Source organism: Lontra canadensis, unplaced genomic scaffold (genome assembly GCF_010015895.1).
Source record: "Lontra canadensis isolate GAN:19392208 unplaced genomic scaffold, GSC_riverotter_1.0 scaffold138, whole genome shotgun sequence".
Lineage (NCBI taxonomy): Eukaryota > Metazoa > Chordata > Mammalia > Carnivora > Mustelidae > Lontra > Lontra canadensis.
Genome location: NW_022631132.1, coordinates 3,378,287 through 3,401,175, shown reverse-complemented (window position 1 = coordinate 3,401,175; position 22,889 = coordinate 3,378,287). Strand labels below are relative to the sequence as shown.

Here is a 22,889-nt window from a genome sequence, read left to right as displayed (position 1 = left end):
TTACTGGATTCTACTTGGATTTTCTGAAAGAAAGTTCTCTTTCCTTTTTGAGGCAATCCTTGTTGAATGGATGAAACATGTGGTAATTTGTTTCTAGCATCTTGAGATCAGTCCCACTTTTCATCCATGATAATGTCCATCGAGTAGAGTACTGTGCTATTTTAGGTTTTCCAATGGGTTTGGATTTTAATAGGTTTATTCCATTGCTAAGTAGTATCTTACTCTTTTATATATGATTGTGCAAGTACATCCGGATGTCATTTGTTCAGACTTTTTTTTATTAACATATAATGTATTATATGCCCCCGGGGTACAGGTCTGTGAATCGCCAGGCTTACACACTTCACAGCACTCACCATAGCTCATACCCTCCCCAATGTCCATAACCCAGCCACCCTCTCCCGACCCCCTCACCCCCAGCAACCCTCAGTTTGTTTCATGAGATTAAGAGTCTCTTATGTTTTGTCTCCCTCCCGATCCCATTCTCTTTCATTTTTTCCTTCCCTACCCCCACAACCCCCTACCCTGCCTCTCAAATTCCTCATATCAGAGAGATCATATGATAACTGTCTTTCTCTGATTGACTTATTTCGCTCAACATAATACCCTCTAGTTCCATCTACATCATTGCAAATGGCAAGATTTCTTTTGATGGCTGCATAGTATTCCAGTGTGAGTGTGTGTGTGTGTGTGTGTGTGTGTGTGTGTGTTTGTGTATCTCACATCTTCTTTATCCATTTATCTGTCGATGGACATTTAGGCTCTTTCCATCGTTTGGCTATTGTGGACATTACTGCTATAGACATTTGGGTGCATGTGCCCCTTTGGATCACTACACTTGTGTCTTTAGGGTAAATACCCAGTAGTGCAATTGCTGGGTCATAGGGTAGCTGTGTTTTCAACTTTTTGAGGAACCTCCATGCTGTTGTCTAGAGTGGCTACACCAGCTTGCATTCCCACCAACAGTGTAAGTTTTCTTTCTCCACATCCTTGCCAGCATCTGTTGATTCCTGACTGGTTAATTTTAGCCATTCTGATTGGTGTGAGGTGGTTATCTCACTGTGGTTTTGATTTGTATTTCCCTGATGCCGAGTGATGTGGAGCACTTTTTCATGTGTCTGTTGGCCATCTGGATGTCTTCTTTGCAGAAGTGTCTGTTCATGTCTTCTGCCCCTTTCTTGCTTCTTGGCCTTTTGGCTAAGATCAAGTGTTCAGACATTTTTAAATGTCTGAACATATCCTGTTACATGTTGTAGACACCATTGATTACCTGCCACTACCCCCTTTTCCATGATAACATAACCCCAATTTGTGCTGGTATGAGACACCATGGGGTTTAAGAGAGACTGGGTCCCTTCCCAGCCCTAGTCCTTCCCCTGGCTAAGCCCAGCTTGGCAATTTTTAATTAAAACTTTATTTTTTTAGAGCAGATTTAGATTCATAGCAAAATTGCGGAGAAAGTAAGAGATTTTCCATATACCTCTCATCACCACACATGCACAGCCTTCCCATTAACAACATCTCCCTCCGGAGTGGGACATTTGCTACAATCGATGAACCTACACGGACACATCGTTATCACCCAAAGTCCAGAGTTTACATTAGCGTTCACTCTCGGTGTTGGACAGTCTGTGGGTTTGGACAAGCGCACAGTGACACGTATTTCTCATTATGGAATCATGCAGAGTATTTTCACTGCCCTAAAAATCCTCTGTGTTCTGCTCATTCATCCCTCCCTGTGTCCCTGGCCACCCCTGAATGATGGCTCTGTTATCGCTATAGTTCAGCCTTTTTCCAGGATGGAAATCACACAGTATGTAGCCTTTTCAGATTGTTTGTTTCCCTTAGTAGGATGCATTTTAGGTTCTTCCTGTCTTTTCATCGCTTGATAGATCATTTCTTTTTAGTGCTACATAATATTCCATTGTCCCTATGAACCTCAGTTTATCCATTCACCTACTGAAGGACATCCTGGTTGCTTCCAAATTTTGCCAATTATGAGTAAAGCTCTTATAAACATCGTGTGCAGGTTTTTGTGTGGACACAAGTTTTCAGCTCCTTTGGGTAAATACCAAGAAGTCTGATTGCTGGGCCATAGGACAAGAGTACTTTTTAGTTTTGTGAGAAACCGTCATACTGTCTTCCAAGGTGGCTGTACCATTCTGCAGTCCAGGACAAGAGTACTTTTTAGTTTTGTGAGAAACCGTCATACTGTCTTCCAAGGTGGCTGTACCATTCTGCAGTCCCATTAGCAGTGAATGAGAGTTCCTGTTGCCTTACCTCCTCACCAGCATTTGGTGTTGTCAGTGTTCCAGGTTTCCGCCGTTCTAATTGGTATCTAGTGGTATCTCATTATTGTTTTAATTTGCATTTCCCTCCTGATATGGTGAGGAGCATCTTTTCAAATGCTTATTTTCCATCTGTATATCTTCTTTGGTGAGGTTTCTGTTAAGCTCTCTGGCTTTTTTTTTTTTTTAATCAGGTTGCTTGTTTTCTTACTGTAGAGTTTTAAGTGTTCTTTGTATATTTTGGGTAATCATCCTTTATCAGATGTATCTTTTTTTAAAGATTTTTAAGATTTATTTATTTGACAGACAGAGATGACAAGTAGGCAGAGAGACAGACAGAGAGAGAGGGAAACAGGCTCCCCGCTGAGCAGAGATGCGGGGCTCGATCCCAGGACCCTGGGACCACGACCTGAGCCAAAGGCAGAGGTTTCAACCCACTGAGCCACCCAGGCGCCCCTCAGATGTATCTTTTGCAAATCTTTTCTCTCTGTCTGTAGCCATGGTAATTTCATTATCCTTATTAATGAGTGGCTTAGGCATGGACATATAATCCTGGTAATGACACCTGTGGAAAAGTCTGTTGGAGAGCTTTTGGGAAAGCTATTTTTTTTTTTTTCAGAAAGGGGCACCAGAAAAGGATGTCCTCTCCTTTGGTCTTTGGAAGTCAATGTTTGAGGACATGATCCCTGGGGCTGTTGTAACAATTTGCAGCTATGAGGAGAGTAGCCGACAAATAGAACCTCAGAGGCGAAAAATGGAACGAAGATGAATCCTTGATCATATTGTTGGGCCAAGTGAATTACCCAAACTGCCTTATCTCTGTTGTCCTTGCCATAGGACTTAATAAACTCACAAGTGTTGGGGCTAGTTTGGGTTGTTTTCTATTACTTGTATCCAGGCAGCCTAACTGACATACGTACACAGAGCTGATGGTTCCTATACAACATTAGGTGACATCATTCTTTGTCTCCTGACTCTACACTGAAATTCCATAGATTCAGTCCCATTAGGGGCTGAAATAATTAAAACGGATTTATACGGTATGCCTTTCTTTTGTCATTACTTTTACTTTATTAAGAACGTGTAGTTATAAAAGCAACAATTTTATCATAGAAAATGACGAGAAAAGTCCTTGTATTTTTTCTTTTTAAAACAGCAGAATTACTGGAGGTGTGCTCATTAAATTTGCAGTGACACAGAGATAGGAGAACACCATATGACAGTCAAGATTCAGAAATATTTCAACAAGCTAGAACGATGAGCCCAAACCAACAAGGTGAAATGTAATAGAGAGAAATGTACATTTTTGCATTTAGGTTAGAGCTGAGGGCTGTGGCTGCTCAGCCCGAGAGTTAAAGGCTGTTTATATGAAAAGTATCTGGGGGTTTCAGTTAAGTACTAATTCGCTAAGTGCCAGGATTAAGACAAGGGGAAAAAAATTACTCAAAGTGTAAATATATAAATCCCGCCTTCATTCAACAAGTATTTATTAAGCATGTATTCAACAAATGCATATGGCAGCTGGTTAAGAGGAAGGGCTTTGGACTTCAACTGTTCTCAGCTTGGACTGTGTGATCTTAGGCAAGTTTTTTCACTGTGTGTCAGTTTTCTTAACTGTAAAATAGGACTGATAACAACACATGGTGGCTGAGAGAACTGAATAAGAATATATGTTAAGTACTTATTAGCAATAATATTTTTTAGTACTTGGCCTTGGATTAGATCAATTGTGGTAATTTACCCACAATAATCTGCTTTGTTCATTTTATACCTGGAGAACTTATTTTTTTTAAGATTTATTTGAGAGAGAGAGAGAGAGAGAGCAAGAGAGAGAATGAACGGGAGGAGCAGGGGGAGATGGAGAGAGAAAATCTCGAGCAGACTCCATGCTGAGCACAAAGCCTGACATGGAGCTCCATCTCACGACCCTGAGGTCATGACCTGAGCTGAAACCAACAATTGGGTGTTTAGCCCACTGCACCACCCAGGCACCCCTGGAGGACTTTATTTTTATATCATATTTTGAAGCACACCGAGAGACTAGGGAATGACCAGGCAAGCATGAAAAGAGGATCTCTGGAAATAATATCGTCGGAGGAGTCATTTCAGGCATTAAACATTTGACCTGAATAGAGTTCATATATTTAAACAGGAGCCCTATGGATCAGGTAATACATTTATTTAGTGTTGCTCCAAAGGGAACCCTGGGCACAATAAGGAGAAGCAGAATTCAGCTCAATATACTGAAGACCTTAACTATGATTGTTATGCGATAACTGCATGGCCTAATTGGAAAAGCAGTGACCTCCCTGTCATTATTGTAAGTACTTGGGCAGAAGCCAGATGGGCATCTGTCAGGGAGGATGTGGGGAATTCAGTGAGTCCTACAGTTGTAGATTTGACTTGGGCCCCTTTTAGTAGGAAGGTTCGGACTGAATTTTTCACCCATGTATCCTTGGAAGGTTTTATAACCTATAGGGAATATTAAAGCACCATCAGGGAAACTATTGTCCTATCCATTTCGCAGAGTCAAAAATTTCAGAATTCAAATGTCCTCTGGAGACTAAGTAGATGTATTTCTCAATTACTGGTCTATGAATCGGTAAGAGAATTAAAAAACAAATTACTTATTTTTACATTTTATTAATTTTTCTTCCATTATAAAAGTACTACAAATACATTAAGTAAAATGGTAAAGGAGAAAGGAAGGAAAAATCAGTTCGACATCATTTTTATGCATAGTGTTTAATATATGACCTGCATTTCATATATATAGATGTATCAACACAAATATATATAATTATATTTGTATATATACAAATATGCAATATATAAAATATATAAATGCAATATAGAGTACAAAATATAAATACGGTATATAATATTAATAAATAGGGGTGCTTATGTGGCTCAGTAGGTTGGATGTCCGCCTCTTGATTTCGGCTTGGGTTGCAGGCTTAGGGTTGTGAAATCAAGCCCCACATCGGGCTCTGTGCTCAGCACAGAGTCTGCTTGAGATTCTCTCTCTCCCTCTCCCTCTGCTCTTTCCCCTGTGTGCACACTTTCTCTCAAATAAATAAAATCTTTAAATATATATATATTTAAATAATCTTTATAATCTTTAATATATGATCTTTAAATACATAATCTTTAAATATATATATTATATATAAATATGTGTTATATATAATATATGTATATATAGGGTTTTTGCTCTTTTCAGTACGTAAGAGTTGTACTAGTTTGCTAGGGCGGCTGTAACAAAATACTACACACTGGGTAGTATAAACAGCAAAAACTTGTCTCACAGCTCTGGAGGCCAGAAGTCTGAGACCAAGGTGTCAGCACGACTGGTTCTTTCTGAGGGCTATGAGGAACAGTCTGTTCCAGGCCTCTCCTCTAGGTTCTGGTGGTTTGCTGGCTGCCTTTGGCGTTCCTTGGCTTCTGCTACATTGTCCCAGTCTGTGCCTTCATTGTCACATGGCCTTTTCCCTGTGTGCATGTCTGTTCCCCAATTCCCCTCCTTTCACAAGGACAACAGTCACATTGGATTAGGGACCCACCCTCGTCCAACATGATCTCATCCTAACTTAATGAATCACACCTGCAATGATCTTATTCTCATATAAGGTCACGTTCTAAGGTACTGGGGGTGAGGACTGCCATGTATGAATTTTGGGGGTACACAATTCAACCCATAACAAGGATCAAACCAATTTATGGTGCCATCTACAATGTATAAGGGTGCCTGTTCTCCTGTATCCTCAGTGACATCAGGTTTTATTTTAAAAAGTGATTTTTTTTTTTGCCAACTAGCTGAAGGATTGCACCATCATGGTGTTTTAATATACACTCCTCTCTCAGAGAGTATGAATGGTTTTCTGTTTGCTTACTAGTCGAATGTCTTCTTTTATGAAATGTCTGTTCATGTCTACTGCCTCTATTTTTTAAATTATGAAAGTAAGTCTATGGCCATATCACCCTGAACACGCCCGATCTTGTCTGATCTTGGAAGCTAAGCAGGGTCGGGCCTGGTTAGTACTTGGATGGGAGACCGCCTGGGAATACTGGGTGCTGTAGGCTTTCCCCCCCCCCAAACTCTTTGGGGCGCCTGGGTGGCTCAGTGGGTTAAAGCCTCTGCCTTCGGCTCAGGTCATGATCCCAGGGTCCTGGGATTGAGCCCCGCATTGGGCTCTCTGCTCAGTGGGGAGCCTGCTTCCTCCTCTCTCTCTCTCTGCCTACTTGTGATCTCTGTCAAATAAATGAATAAAATCTTAAAAAAATTAAAAAAAATAAATTATGAAAGTAATATATCACAAAAGATTTGAAAAACAGAGAAAGTAAAAACCACCCCTCATGTCACTACTCCAACATAGCTATTATCATTTTTATTGCCTTCTAGGCAATTTTCATATGCATGTTTTACTCTTGTAATTGTGGTGTACACATAGTCTTATATCCTGCTTTTCTCACCTTACAGTGTATTACATATGGAAATGGGTTAATCTATAATGTATAGAATAGCTCATTCTTCAGTAATTATGAATTCAGAACCAGGCTTCTGGTATTAGACAAATAAAAGCTTTCCTAAGGATAAACTACCTGGCCATTACTGGGACACAGAATAAGAGGATCTCTAGTTGTAAGAAAGTTAAAATTCCATTTCTGTGCCATGGCCTATCTGTGGGCATCTGGCACACAGATGTCTAATACATGTTGGATGAACTGACAGCTTAGTTATTAGACAGGATTTTTATTCATTATTTTGGTGAGACAAGTCAGTTTTCAGTGTTTTCTTTGTCTGAGGCTACAGGCGTCATACATTTAAGAACCAGCATCTTACTAGGCAAAGCAGAAGTTGAACCAGTGTTAAGACTCACCGTTTTAAAAATATATTTTAGAAGTCATAAGTGAAAAAAGGTTTTACAAAGTATTTTTCTTTTTTCCTTCCTTTAAAGATTTTATTTATTTATCAGAGAGAGAGAGAGAGTGAGCACGAGCAGGGGTAGCAGCAGGCAGAGGGAGAAGCAGGCTCCCTACAGGACTTGATCCCATGACCCCGGGATCATGACCTGAACTGAAGGCAGACGCCTAACCCACTGAGCCACTGAGGCATCCCTATGAAGTATTTTTCAAAGTGCACTTATGTATATCAAAAACTACGATTTCACAAAAACAAATCTGTTCCATGGACAAAATCTAAACAGGGAATCCCCTATTTTCCCTTTGTAAAGAAAAAAATTCATGTTAGAACAGAGATGTTGCAACTTACCATTTGTCCATCTTCTGAAACAAGTTGAGCTAAAAGAAATATCTGATGGTGTCTGTAATGTTACAGGTGTATATTGGTAACATGCACCAATGAATTACTTTTTCTACTCTGCGTCCTTCCTCTTATTTCTTTGGTAACATTTTGCCCACATTGTCACTAGTATTTCAGTCTTTCCAATTAAAATGTAAAGACTGGCTTCAAAATGAAACTCAAAAGGTTTCACATATGAAAAAAAGTTAAAGTTGTATAAAAAATAGTGCTTCTCAAACTATGAAGCTCTTCTCTAAGAATTTCCAATTCATAGTGGACCAATACTTCTATAAAATACAGTAAGAATTAACTATTAGAAGAATATTTTTAAAAATCACCATGGCATAGAGAATACAAATCCAAAAATTTAAGAGACTCTGGAGACATGAAAATTACCTTGTCAAGTTTCTATACATTTTTAAATGCTTAATGTTTTTTTAAAGATTTTATTTGTTCATTTGACAGAGAGAAACATGGGAAAGGGAGAAGCAGGCTTCTCGCTGAGCAGAGAGCCCAATGCGGGGCTCGATTCCAGGACCCTGGGATCATGACCTCAGCCGAAGGCAGATGCTTAACGACAGAGCCACCCAGGTGACCCTTAAATGCTTAATCTTAATTCCTGAATTTATTTAGATATGGACTGGTAACAAGTAGTCCACAGACAACACTTTGAATAGAACTGATATAAGGCATAGACCCTGTCCAGGGGCTCCTGGGAGGCTCAGTCAGTTAAAGCATCTGCCTTTGGCTCAGGTCATGATCCCAGGGTCCTGGAATCGAGCCCTGCATCGGGGTCCCTGATCAGCAGAGGAGTCTGCTTTTCCCTCTCCCCCTACCTGCCACTCTGCATACTTGTGCTCTCTCTGTCAAATAAATAAATAAATAAATAAATAAATACCTAAAAAAAAAAAAAAAAGACATAGACCCTGTTCTCAAGGAGCTAAGAATCTTGTTAGGGTGAACATTATGAGAATATGTATAACTAAGCATAAAACTGTATTATAATCTGTGTTACCCCAGACCACACCAGCCTAGAGCAACCTGCTCACTGCAGGGTAATAGATAAAATATATATTGGTCTCTGACCCCAGTTCCGGGCACAGGGTTCCTAAAACCCTTGTAATTGCCTTAGTGATAAGAGCACTAGGAATATATTTTGTTCTAATATTTGGCCTTTGACCCAGTTCCTGACACAGACTTCCTAAATCTCTTGAGATTTCCCAAGTGATAGGAGTATATTTTTGTTTAAATGAGGTGATTCTTGGTGGGCTCTTGGATGGGGGCTGGTCACCAAGCCATGATTAGAAGCTTGGAATTTTCAGCCCCACTCCTCATCCTCCAGAGAGGGGAGAGGGGCTGGAAATGGAGTCGATGATTAATCATGCCTACATGAGGAAGCCTCCCTAAAATCTCAAAGGTAGGAAGTTCAGAGAGCCTCCAGGTTAATGAACACATCCACCTACCAGGAGGGTGACCCACCCCAGCTACACAGGGACAGGAGCTCCCTTGCTTGGGACCCTTCCAGACACTGCCTTATGTATGTTTTTATCTGGTTGTTCATCTGTATCCTTTATCATATCCTTTTATAATAACCTGGTAAACAGTAAGTAAACTGGGTTCCTGAGTTCTGGGAAACACAGTAGCAAATTAATTGAACCTGAGAAGGGGATTGTGGGAAAATCTGGTTTAGAGTAGGTAGATCAATGCACAGGTGACAATCTGAACTTGCTATTGGCATCTGAAGTAGGGTAGGAGTGGTTTTGTGGGACTGAGCCTTTAACCTGTGGGATCTGATGCTATCTCCAGGTAGACAGTGTCAGAACTGAGTTGAGTAGAGTAAAAGAGATACATAGGAGGAAGACTGAGGTTGTTTCTTATCTTAAAGGTAAAGGGAGTACAACATGGACAAAAGAGCACACATCTACCTTTCCAGAGACACAAAAGATATTAACAGTTAAAAGAAGTAAAACTGTCAAAAAATAGATTAAAACAGCTATATAAATTGTAAAACGTTAAGTCATGGTTAATTCATGGTCCTTTTAGTTGTATGACTGTGAAATTCACAGATTTCATGGAGAAAACTGCCATTATTCTGTCTCAATAATCACAATGTGGTCAGAAGTCACACATAGCATTTCTCTCTCTTCTACACCAACCCCCTCCCAGTTATTTCTTGGAATCCCCAAGAACGTAATCTTATTTGCACTAAGCTCTCAAGTGGTCTTGTCTATACTCTTCCATTATCTGGTGACATGATACCAGGGCTTTGATGCTGATGCAGTTATCATTACTGGCAGGGTCTACCAGAGGTACTGCTGTCTTCAACTTCTTAGTTTCAAGTATGAGAAACTAAAGTTTTGTCAGTTAGGTTTAATGAACCCAAGAGGTGCCGGTAACCTTTCCCAGGCCCTGGGCCCCAGACTCATGTACCCTGACAACGAGAAATACAGCACTATCTACGTGCTGTTATTTGTTCAGAGTGATTTCACATCCTGTAGCCCCATCATCCCAAACCATGCAAGGTGTTAATGTCCCAAGTGGTATCGTAACTGAATCTTCAGTAAGCCTTTCCAACAATCTATGAGACCTGATGCTTCTGTGATGATGTACGTGAAACCAGTGAATCCCATGCACTTCAACCCAGATTATCAGTAGAAGCAACAAACTCTGAGTCCCTGACAAACTAATGTACTTTCAGGTGACTAGCCATAACCTTATGGCAGGTGGATTGCACTAAATCCCTTCCATTATGGATGGCGTGACAATCTCCCTCAGTAGAAAAGAAACTCTTTCTGGACTTACTCTCCCTGATGCTGCTGGGACATTCTTCTGCAATGGAGACTAGGGCCTTTGGGGATGCATTCTACTTGAGACATGCAATTTCTCACTGTCTGTGTCCATTTTCAGTAGTTCTTCACATTTTCACCTTTCAAAGGCTTTGGTAGTCTGGTAAAGTTTATGGGCCCCTTCTCAGAGTAGTATTTTTTTTGAAAGATTTTATTTGACAGAGAAAGAGACAGCGAGAGAGGGAACACAAGCAATAAGAGAGGGAGAGGGAGAAGCAGGCTTCCCGACAAGCAGGGAGCCCGATGCGGGGATCGATCCCAGGACCCCGGGATCATGACCTGAGCCAAAGGCAGACACTCAACTGACTGAGCCACAAGGCACCCCCTCAGAGTACTATTTTTAAGTGCAACATATAAGACACATAAGACTATTAAGGAAGCCAGTACTATATAATATTATATTGTACTATTTTCAGGCAACTTAGGGTTCTGGGGACCCCAAATCAAGAGGTTAAACTTGTTACTAATCCTCTGCTTTCACTTCCAGATCCATAACTGTTTGACCAAACCGCGAACCTCTGCCAGTGAATTGGTATAGATGAGATGTTGGCAAACTGTAGTCTGTTACCTGGTTTTCTGAAGGAGGTTTTATTGGAACATAACCAGATCCATATATTTACTTCCTACTTATGGTCGTTCTCGCACTGCAAGGGTGGTGTTGAGCAGTCGCCACAGAGATTATATGTGGCCTACAAAGCAGAAAATATTTATTGTCTGCACTTTTAGAGAAAAAGTTTGCAAGTCCTGGTCTAGATCCTGGCCTAAAGGCCCAGCAAGCAAAGTGGACCAGAAGTACTCCCTGAAGTTCTGCCCTCTGGAGGATTTTCCTTCTCTGTTGTCCCCTGGAGATACCCCTCAGGGCTCTAATGCTGGAAAAGTTCACTTCTGCCTGTTGCAGGCCTAGTCTGCAGAGCCAAGTGCAAACAAGCCTTGAGCCCTCTATGAGGCTGTAGGTGGGAGTCACTGGAGCTATAGGGCACGGACAGCTGTGCTAGGACTTTTACTTGCAAGATCCATTCAAGCCACTTGCCAAAAACACAGCTTCCACTGAAGATGAAATGCTTCAGGGCACACCTAAATTTAGAGTGAAGCAGTTCTCTGCATGCAATTCATGACAGGCAGTTTGGATTATGTGGTTGCTTGAAGATATATGTTAGAAATCCAATCTCGATCAAAAACTAGAAGCAAGACAGGAACTGGTTTTAAAGGAGAAAAGTTACTTCCTTAAAAGAACATATAGGTTTGTTCCAGAACTCCAGGGATGACTTGCTGTGATTCACTGGAATGAACTTTCCACACATCGTAAAATCACAACCTGCCAGAAATGTTTTTGGTGCCACTGAGTTTCTTGGATGACAAGGGCCAGGTGGTAGAGCCACGTCCACTGGAGCGTGGACCACATGGAGTACCATCCCTTGCTCTGGGCCTTCTCAAGGAGGGAGGGATACAGCTTTGTAGGCCAGTACATGGAAAGAAGCAACCAATCAAATGTAACACATGTTTCCTTCAACAGCCACTGAAGTCCAGTAAACAGTAGGGGCTCCATGAGGTAACAACTTTCCATTCCCAGGGGACATGTTATCCGATAAGTCCAAGGTCACTACTGGACATACCTGGCCTCCCCCACCCCAATTTTACTGAGGTGTCAGCAGGCCCTTGCATTTTCTGGAGAATGATCACCATTTTCTAGCATCTGGGGTACCTGTTAATTTTTGCTCTCCAGATTCAGTCAACACGATGTCATCGCTGGTAGACTAGCATAATGATGTCTCATGGGATGAGTGGTGTTCTGCTCTGGTGTTCTCTGTTTATTGCTCGTTTTGTCTCTATTTCAAATTTTGCTGTTGTGTATATCGTGGGGGTGTTTTTTGCATCAATTTTAGTTCTATAAAATATTGCATTAAAATATTATTTATCTTGGTTACTGAGTGCTTTGACGTTCCCTCACATTTTGTGTCTGAGGTGAGTGCTTTGCTCATCTCACCCCAGCCCCATGCTGACTGACATATAGAGAAGATGCGCCCATTAGATCAATGCTGCTTGCCAAGTGTTTATAAGATCGTATTTGGGACACCAGCCACAATTAGAGTTGACATAAAATGAATGATAATCTAAGGTCACTTTGAGACCCACCTGCTTTTTAAAGTAGCCAAATACGAATTAAGTCATCACTGCTACATCTTTCAAGTCATTGATGGTAACATTTATCCCTGCAATTCTATCTACCAGGGAGGCAATATTGCTTTCTTATTAGGGACTGGAGCTCCAGGAGTTTCTGCTTGGCCCTTTCTTCCGGAAGTCTTAAAAGCTTTGCCTCTGTGGCTCAAGGAGCCCAGGTGGGAATTCTATCATTTATTAAGGATATGCCTGTCATTTATATCTTCAGGAACTGAAGATATTCCCACTGAATTGGGTTTGGTAGTTTCATTGGGCCCAGAGCAAGACCAACAAGGGTCAAAAACTGCACTTGCATCTTGTCAATCCCTATCCTAAGTCTATAACTGGTAGCTGTAGTGTCCTGGCTGATCAGAAGTTAGTGTTTAACTCAGAACTAGGATTTACTATTCTTCAAAATTTGGGGTATTTCCTTTTCACCAGGAAAAATGGCTGCGGGTTCATGGTGGAGGGTGGAAGCTAAGAGAAAAAAAGGTATGCATACATACTTGGGGTGTTCTTCCTTAAGGGTATCTGGCCTCCTTTCATTCATAGGATCCTAAATTTATAAATCAACTTAGATCTGGTAATTGAGTGGAAGGTTATGACTCACTATTGTGGTAGATTAGGTCAGGTTTCCATTCACTAAACCAGGAGTTTTGTCAGTTACAGAAGGATCCGTTTGTGTCCTAGGGCTCTTGCTCAGTTATATAATGCCAGAGATCGTTGTGAATTACAATTTCTAGTTACTATACAGGTCCTGCTATGGATTCTAGTAGTCACCCCAGCTGTGTCTACGTTGGGTCAGTGCTCCCATCTAGTCTTTGCTAGCCCAGACCCTTAATTACCCCCATTGAGATTAGCAAGCTCATTTTGACCGCAATATGTCACACTAGCACCCTCGCCTAGAGAAAAGAGCTAATAAGGTTGTTTTAAAAGATAAGAGGGCTTGAGTAGCAAATGTAGAGGGAGCGCTGGAGTTGGAAAAATCATATTTTCCACCCATCATAATAAAGATTAGTTCAGGGAGAAAACCATCAACTGATGCTAAAACAAAGGGGGAAATTGTGACAAGCATCAGAATATTTGCACTGTTCTTAAAATGTCTCTCCACAGACTGCTTATTAGTTGCTAGAGAAAACACAGTAATTGTAAAGTGGGAAACCTAGAAAACAACTTGATTGGCTGATGAAAATTTACATCGCCCATGGGGGGCAGCCAGACATCCTGTGCCTCCCAATATTATGCTCTGAGAAGGACACAACATCAATTATGCAGTTGTCTAGCCAGAAATGCATAATGTGAATCTAAACATGAGGAAATATTAGACAAACTGCAAATGAGGAGCATTAAAATAAAAGGAAGGACTGTATTTGTCAAAAATCTCAATGTCAGAGAAGAAAGACCGTGCATGTTTCAGACTAGAGAAGACTAGAGAGACGTGACAACTAAATGCAAGACTAGATCCTGGGCTCAAGGGTAAGGATGTGCTAGACAGGGCATTATTGGTCAATGGACAAAATTGAACTATGGGAATTAGATCAAAGCTCTGTATTCATGTTACATTTTTTTGATTATTTGATATGGCTTTATTTTCTGATCATCCAACTGTGTCCCACAACCAGCCTGAGTGCTCACCAGTCAGCGATCCTGACAACCCAATCTGCCTTGGGGAGGGATGAAGGGGGAAAGATGAGCTAATGCTGGTGCCTGCGTCCAGCACCCCAGAGGTGATCAGTCTGGCTGGGCACTCAGTAAACAGTCTTGGCGGGAGACAGGCCACCCAGCGGGGCACAGAAAGGGGGAGAGGCAAAAGAGAACCTGTGGCCTGCATGCTTGCCCCTCCCTAGGCCCGGCTCGGCCAACATCTGGGGCCTGCAAGGCTGGGATGGCAGCCCTGTCAGGAAGTCTGGCTGGAAAAAGGCAGGAGGTCCCAGGTGGAGGCAGAGATGCCGTCCTCCAGGAGCCTGTCCCTTCCAGCAAGTGGAGAGTTGGCTTCTGGGTAAGGAGTGGCTGGGTGGCAGACCAGAAGATGGCAAGACCTTCTTGGGGGCAAAGGAGGCCGGTGCCTGAGCACCTCATCCCTCATCCCTCATCTTGACTTTCCTCCCTGCACAAAACACCTAATGGATTATACTGCTAATGAATCGGTACACCGGGAAGAAACACCTGGGCCTCCCTGAGGTCAATTTCAGCGGGGTTCGAGGTGTCCTCCTCACGCCCCTCCCTTACGAGGCACCTGATCTGTGGGGTTCAGGCCCTGATTCTCCTCTCCAGGTTCTGGGAAGGGCAGCCCTGCCAGCCCCACGGTCAGTTGCATCTCCCCCAGAAAACACTCTCGCTCCACCCCCAGTTTGGACGCCCTCCTAGGACCCTGAAGCAGAAGCTGCCCCAGAACACATACTCTTTTCTACAGGTGAGGAAACTGAGGCCCAGAGAGACTGAGGTAAGAGGCAGAGGAGCCAGGGGGCCTACTTTAGGGCCGCCTCTTGCCCCAGGGACTCTGAAGGCACTGGGACCCTAGGGGGACAGGCCCAAGCTCCCTGGGATACGGCAGGAGGGCAAAGGCAGTGAGAAGCACAGGGGAGGGCAACTGGTGCAAGGAGCCCGACAGGGAGGCCACTGAGTGTTCAGGGCACCAGCTGTCCATGGGGACTTGGGGGACATGCATCCAAGGCTACACCCTGAGCTGGTCTCCTCAGCCCTGGCCAAGGCGGGGGAGACACAAGTCTTCTGAGGAAGGGGCCAGAACCAGGGACCCGGAGGCTGGCCTTGCCCTCCTTCCAACAAGAGGAGAGAGTATCTCAGTCACCATAGGGTGACTGGGGCAGGATGGAGGACAGACACAGAGCTGGGAGTCCCTGGTCAGTGTTGAGGGTAGGAGTAGGGACGCTGAGGCTGCACATTTCCTCTGTCATCTCTGCGCACAAGCCCCGAGGACTATGGGGTCACCTCCAGGGCTCGGGGCTCAATGGCAGGCTCGTTCCCAAGTCCATGGCCTGGCCCTGGGACTTCCACCTAAATGCTCCTCCAAGGGAGTGCAAAGGACACAAAGGAGAAAGACTCCCCAAGTCCTCAGGAGCAACACACAAAAGCTCTGTGATTCCAGGTTGGGGCCTCTCAGCAAGGGGTGAAGCCCTGCCTTCTTGCCAGCTGCGGAGCAGGGAGGGGTGGCAGGTGCAAAGCTCCCTGAGCTGGTGGGTGACCACGGCACGGCATTCGGGAGCAGTCCCTGAACTGTTTTGTACAGGATGCTGAAGTGCCAGAGGCAGTAGGAGGGTTTGAGTGAGGTCAGGTGCAAACCCTGCCTCAAGGAAGGCCTGAGGGCCACCTGCAGGGTCCCCTGCTTCTAGGCAGGATGGGAGAAGGGGGATGCCGAGGACTCACCTGGCCAGGGTGGCCCTCCCAGAGAGGCCTTGCCTCCCACCTAAGCTCCTGCTTGCTCACCTGGACTGCTGTGTAGGTCGCCCCGAAGGAGGCACCAATGCAGATGGCCAGGAGCAAGGAGAAAACGGCTGGCTTGACCATGTAGGCTCTTATAACCTGCTTCAGGTGGTCATGGAAGACAAACTCAGGGTCTCGTTTATCAGCTGTGATGTGGTGCTGCTTCCCCTCCTTCTGGTAGTGACTCAGGTAGTGTTCTCGCATGCCGAGGAACGTGCAGTATTTGTCCACCAGCTGGGTGGCTTGGGGCTGGCTGGTGAGCCATCCCATTGCCAAGTCCAGCTGTTTCTGCTGGATCATCTGCTCTCGGAAGACCAGCATGTCTCAGGGGTTCCCTGCGCCGGCAGGTTATAAATGACTTGGGTCAGGGCTTCTGCATTGAGCCTCAAGTTGTAGGTCAGAGCTTTAGAACAGACCTGAGATCTCATGTCCATGCTGCTACTGCCCTGGCTGTCACGGGTTAATGGGGTGGGGGTGGGTGGGGGGGTGGTGGGGGTGGTGGGGGAGGGCTCCCCATGTGGGCCAGGGTGAAGGCAGACAGCCAGAGTATGGTGAAGCACTCATGCTCCCAGGCCAGGATGTTCTCAGTGAGGTTGATCTTGTTCACCACGGAGAACAGCAGCTCCAGCAACTGGCCTCCACTGTCTCCAGCTCTGCAGGAAGGCAAGTTGCAGCATCTCCTTGCAAGGTGGCTGGGACGTATGAAGATAAAGGCTGTCCGCTTGGCCCACGGTGTCAGAGGATGAAGGCAGAGGACAAAGGCCACAGTGTACTGGCGTATGCTGGAATCTGTGTGGTCCAGGTTGTCTTCCAATCAGTGTTTGGTTCCCTGGTAGTCGAACTTGTCCCTCCACAAGCAAAGAACAGAAGATTGTACACTGCGTGGGTGCGCTTGTTGGTGTAGAGCTTGGAGAAGTGACGGGTGAGCCCTAGCAATACAGAGATGCCGCTCTCATTTGAGTCCATGCCATGCGACAGCCAAGAGGCCACTCTGAAGGTGTCGTAGTGAGCCATGACGATGATGGTGGTAAGGTCCTCTCCACCCAGCCACATCAGCCACCAGTCTCTCGCAGCCTTGCTGTGGACTCCGCTCATGACCATCCGGAAGCTGTTGGCCATGGTTGGGTGGAGCGGTAATTTGGCAACAGAGGCAGAGCCCTGGGAAGCGGAGCTGGCCTGCGCCTGCGTGTAGATGGAGAGCAGGACCTCATAGTGCACAGCAAGGAACATGGGGGCAATGGTCTGCACGGCCAGCACCTTGGGCCCCATCTCCACGAATTGCCGGATGACGTCCTGGGACACAAAGGCCTGGCCTATGGCAGGACCGGGAGCCTGGCGCCGGCCGCCCGCCGCAAGGACTTCTGGTACTGCTCAGAGAAGCGCCGCAGCCGGAAGCACGCAGCCGTGGCTCAGCTCCGCACGTCCACATCGATGCGTGCGCCTGCGCGTTGAAAGCTGTGGTCGCCGTGCCTCCGCAGCTGGGCGGAGAGGGGTCAGGCTCGGCGGACGCCTTGAGGGTGGGCGTTGGACCGGTAGACAGAAGCCGGTGGTTTTCAGGATGGGACTGGGCAGTAAGGGTGCCCGTGTGGGTCATATTGCTTCCTGCAGTAGATGAACTCGTGCAGTGCAGCGGTGGCAGCCGAGTGGCAGGCATGACACCTTCGGCATGTTCTCCAGGCCCTTGCCCACTTCTAACAGCATCCTGGGCCACCATGGGCCACACGGGGCGATTCCTGCACACTCGCCTCAGTATGGGTAACCGCCGGGGCCCCTGTATTCATGTTGAACTCAGTGAAGTTCATACTTTTACTGGGGTTACCTAAGAGAATATTCCTGTTCTGAGAAAATACACCTTGAAATATTTAGGGGTAGAGGACCACGATATAGGCAACTTGTTTTGAAAAAGTTCAGAAAGTATTCTGTGTATATATGTAGATATAGACACACGTATATAAAGAGCCCCACACAAATGCTAAAGCAAATAAGGCAAAATGGTTTTTTTTTAAGTTTTTTTTTTTTTAATTTTTAAAGATTTATTTATTTATTTGACAGAGAGAGAGATCACAAGTAGGCAGAGAGGCGGCAGAGAGCCCGATGCGGGGCTGGATCCCAGGACCCCTGAGATCATGACCTGAGCAGAAGGCAGAGGCTTAACCCACTGAGCCACCCAGGCGTCCCTCAAATAAGGTAAAATGTTAACAATAGATATATTTGGTTAAAGGGTATATGAGTATTTTTTTGTGATATTATAACCCTTCTGAAAGTTTCACATTCTTTTCAACAAAACAAAAAGATATTTGGGCTTAACTCAGTAATTTGTCTCAAGTTTTTAGTGAAGATATAGTCATCTGGCCTTTCAGAGGATGTAATTAGAGAGTGAGCAGGCAAGTCTCCCCCGATAAATTTACACTAGTATATTTCCCTGGCTAAGTCCTTGAATTCTTTCCTTTGCATCATGCTGAGGGATTTCTAGGGTTTCAGGATTTAGTCTAGATTTGTGCTAATCAGATCAGGAAGATAATAGAAGTATATCCTAATGCTCTAGCTACCAGACATATGGGCAAACTCTATCATCCTTACTACAGCATCCCAAGTTTCTAGTAACATATAAACTAACAAATTCCTGCAAGTCTTTTGGGATCTTCTACAGTGACTTTGCATTTCGGGTGAGCAGTGGTGGGAGGTTGGGAGCTGCTTCCTCTGACTAGAGATGAGATTCTTTTAGCAGAGTCAAATAAACCCACGAGTTTCAGTCTATATTTTGAAGTGAGAAATGAGGGACATTGTTACATTTTGGTTTTAACTTATCCAATGTTCTAAAATGCAACATCTCTACCCCTTAGGTCCTGTCATTTCTTAAAGTTCCAGAGCAAAAGTTTTGCTGTTCCCAGATGCGTCCTCCCACCCCCACGAGCACTCTGTTCCAGGTGAGCCCTGGTCATAACTTACATTGGTCATTTTCTTATAGTTATTGGGCATTGCTAGATTTCTGTCTTGGATTAGTAACTGGAGCTTCGTTCACTCCTGCCCTATCTCTGCTAGATTAGTGGTATGTACTAACTATGAGAAATAGATTTGGAATAAATCTTAAACTTACTCTTGCCAAAAAAATTTAACATAAATTGTCTGGTATTCTCTTTCATCATCACAAAACCATATGAGATGAGGAAAGAAGCTATTATCTGCATTTTATAATGAGGAAACTGAGGCACAAAGTTGCTAAGGTCCCATACAACATAATGATAGAACTGGTATTAGAATTTAGGCTTTCTGGGGGGTGCCAGCTGGCTCAGTCAGTAAAGCATGCGACTCTTGATCTTGGGGTTGTAAGTTTGAGCCCCATGGTGGGTGTAGAGATTACTTAAAAATAAAATCTTTTTTTCTAAGATTGTATTTATTTATTTGGCTAAGAGAGAGAGAGAGAGACAGAGAGAGACAGACAGAGACAGAGAGAATGAACAAGCATGGGGAGCACCAGGCAGAGGAAGAGGGAGAAGCAGGCTCTCTGCTGAGTGGGGTCCCAATTTGGGGCTCAATTCCAGGACCCTGGGGTCATGACCTGGGCTGAAGGCAGACACTTAACCGACTGAGCCATCCAGGCGCCCTAAAAGTAAAATCTTAAAAAAAAAAAAGAATTTAGGCTTTCTGTTCTTCATTTTAGTGAAGCATCCCAGGCTCAATGAAAATACTGCCAAGTCCCCTAAAATATTTTGGAAATACTAAATATATACAAAGAATGTTGCAGAGATATCTTTTAACCAAATGAAATAATCATTAGGATACTAAATATCAAAAATGATGTCTCAACTCAAACTCAAAACTTCTCTCTTCCCTACCAGCTTTCTCTTTCATTGTCTCAGTTTCCGCCCAGATACCATTATTCTTTGCTTTCTCTTCTTCCCCTCAGCTTCCAACTCTGGCTGGCTGCATACCCCACCTAAATTGTGATGGTTAGAATCACCTTGTCCTAGTATGTATACCTCTTCAGCAGGTGCCTTTCTAGAAAATTCAAGCCAGGATATCTTCTTTAAGACCCCTTCTGTCCCATGGTGAATATTCCGTACTTTTGTCCCACCAGATACTTGAAGTTCAGGCTATACCCACTGCAACCCACTGTCTTTGCTCAACAGTCACAGACAACTCCAACCAGTCTTTAAATTTATTATTTTAGGTAAACCTCAATCACCACTCCTTGGGCCTTCTGAACCTCAAAGGACACATATCAACTGTTGTTCAAACTCTAGAGAACACATATCAAACCCACAGTAGTTCCCTTGTAGCCCCTTTAATTTAGTTTGAAGATTGTGAGAATGGAGAGAGAAATGCACAACATTATGACACTCTTCTAAGTAATCCTCACTCATTGGTTACCCTTCCTGATCACTCTCTTCTTCTCTTGAATAGACCAGAAGTTGGTAGTGGGCTGTTTTACAATGTACTATGTCCTTCATTGGATAAGTTGGTATTTCTTTTTAGAATTGCTTTAGTTGGCTATAACAAATTATCCTAGGCAAGGTAACTTAAACAACATACATTTCTTTCTCATAGTTCTAAAGGCTGGAAATTGGAAATCATGACACCAGCATGGTCAGGAGCTGGTGAGAGCCCTCTTCTTGGTTGTAGATGGCCAACTTCTTGCTGTATCCTCACTTGTTAGAGAAAGAACTATCTAGCTCTCTGGTCTCCTCTTACAATAAGAACGTTAGTCCCATTCATCAGGGCTCCACCTTCATGACCTAATTACTTCTCAAAGCCTCCATCTCCAACTACAATCACATTGGGATTAGGGTTTCAGCATATGCATTTTCAGGAAACAGAAACATTTAGATCATAACAGAAAGGATAGGTATTTGTCACATATATTTTCCAGCAGCAATTTGGAGACAAATATTCTCATTTTAACACTGTGCTTCATGGGTAAGAGAGACATTAAAACATAAAAAGACAAGGATCCTGACTCACATAGCCTAATCTTCTAGAAATCCCAACAGTTTTATGCTGGCTTTTAGTGCACATGATAATTTGTGATATCGTTATCTACTTAATTCCTAGGAAACAGCACAAGTTGGTTCAACAACATTTGGTGCAAAGGAGGAGAGGGTAGTGGAGGTTAAAAGCTCAGATCTAGATGATATCAAGAATGGTGAAGTAAGAAACTCTGAGAAACTTCGCATTAAAAGTGATGAGGGGCTGCCCAAGTGGCTTAGTTGGTTGGGTGTCTGACTCTTGATTTTGGCTTAGTTCATGATCTCAGGGTCATGAGATCAAGGCCCGTGTCAGGCTCCGTGCTGGGCATGGAGCCTGCTTGAGAGTCTCTCTCTCCCTCTCCTCCCCACTCAATCTTGCTCCCTCTTTCTCTCTCTCTAAAAAAGAAAAGGCAATGAATACTAGCCAAAAAATGTAAAAGCAAGTTTTCCAGAGCTTTAGAAATTAACTATAAAGTTTGCAAAAATCAAGAGAGCATTTCCTCAAGAAAAATGGTTTAATCTTGGTAAGAACACTAAGCTTTGTGCCGAACTTCCCCTCTTCCCATATTCTCTCCCCAGCTCTGTGGTAGATTTGAAGATCAACAGCCCACAGTCACAGTGAAAACCAGCAACTTAGCAGCCTTGGGAGGGATCAGAATGATAGAGAACATAGACTTTATACTTCCTGATTTAAAAACTTTCTGCTAAACCACAATAATCAAGACAGCGTAATGCTGGCCTATATAGATCATTGGAGTATGATAGAAAGTCCATAAATAAACCTTCACATCTATGGTCAATTGATTTTCAACAAGAGCGCCATCACCATTCAAGGGAAAGAGTGGTCTTATCAAAAAAAGTGCTGGGACAATTGGATATCTTCATGCAAGAGAATGAAGTTAAGCCCTTACTTTACACCATATAAAAAAATGAATTCAAAATGGTTCAAAGACCTGAAACTATAAAACTCTTAGAGTGAAAATAGGCATAAATCTTCATGACCTAGATTAGGCAATTTAGGCACTTAAAAAATATTTTATTTTTAAGTAATCTCTATACCCAAAATGGGGCTCGAATTCACAACCCTGAAATCAAGAGTCGCATGCTCCATTGACTGAGCCAGCCAGGTGCCCCAATTTAGGTACTTCTTAGATATGACACCTAAAGAATGAACAACAAAAGAAAAAATAGATAATTTAGATTTCATTAAAAATAAAAAATTTATGGGGTGCCTGGTTGGCTCAGTTGGTAAGCATCTGACTCTTGGTTTCAGCTCAGGTCAGGATCTCATAGTCATGGGGTCAAATCCCGCATTGGTCTCCATTGTCAGTGTGAAGGCTGCTTTGGATTCCCTTTCCCCTCTCACTCTGTTTCTCCTCTGTTTGCATGCTCTTTCTTTCTAAAATTAAAAAAAAATTATACTTCAGAGGATATCATCAAGAAAGTGACAAGACAACCCATAGATTAGAAGAAAATATTTGCAAATCACATATATAAGTGTCTTGCATACAGATTATACCAGGAACTCATACAACTCAACAATAAAAGGATACCCCAATTAGAAAATGGGCTATAGATTTGGATGTAAAAAACTTCCCACAAGATGATACGTGAATGGCTAATAAACACATGAAAAGATGTTCAGCATCATTAATCGTTTAGGAAATGCAAATCAAAATAGAATGATACCCACTAGTCTGGCTATAATGGCTAGGAGATATATATTAGATAGATAGACAACCAGGCAGACAGAGACAATTAACAAGTGTTGGTGAAATAGCAACACTTACCTATGTTAGTGGTAATGTAATATGGTATACCTACTCTGGAATACAGTCTGGCAATTCCTGAAATGGTTAAACATAGAGTTATCACAAGATCTCGTAAT

At 43.4% G+C, this 22,889-nt stretch overlaps 1 non-coding gene and 1 pseudogene across 1 annotated transcript; one reads left to right on the top strand and one right to left on the bottom strand.

Moving 5' to 3' along the window:
* LOC116858548 overlaps nt 1–22,889 on the bottom strand; it is a 47,059-nt pseudogene that overhangs the window by 6,961 nt on the left and 17,209 nt on the right.
* LOC116858561 lies at nt 6,253–6,371 on the top strand. Its single transcript, XR_004380939.1, has one exon. It is a non-coding gene; the product is annotated as a 5S ribosomal RNA (ribosomal RNA).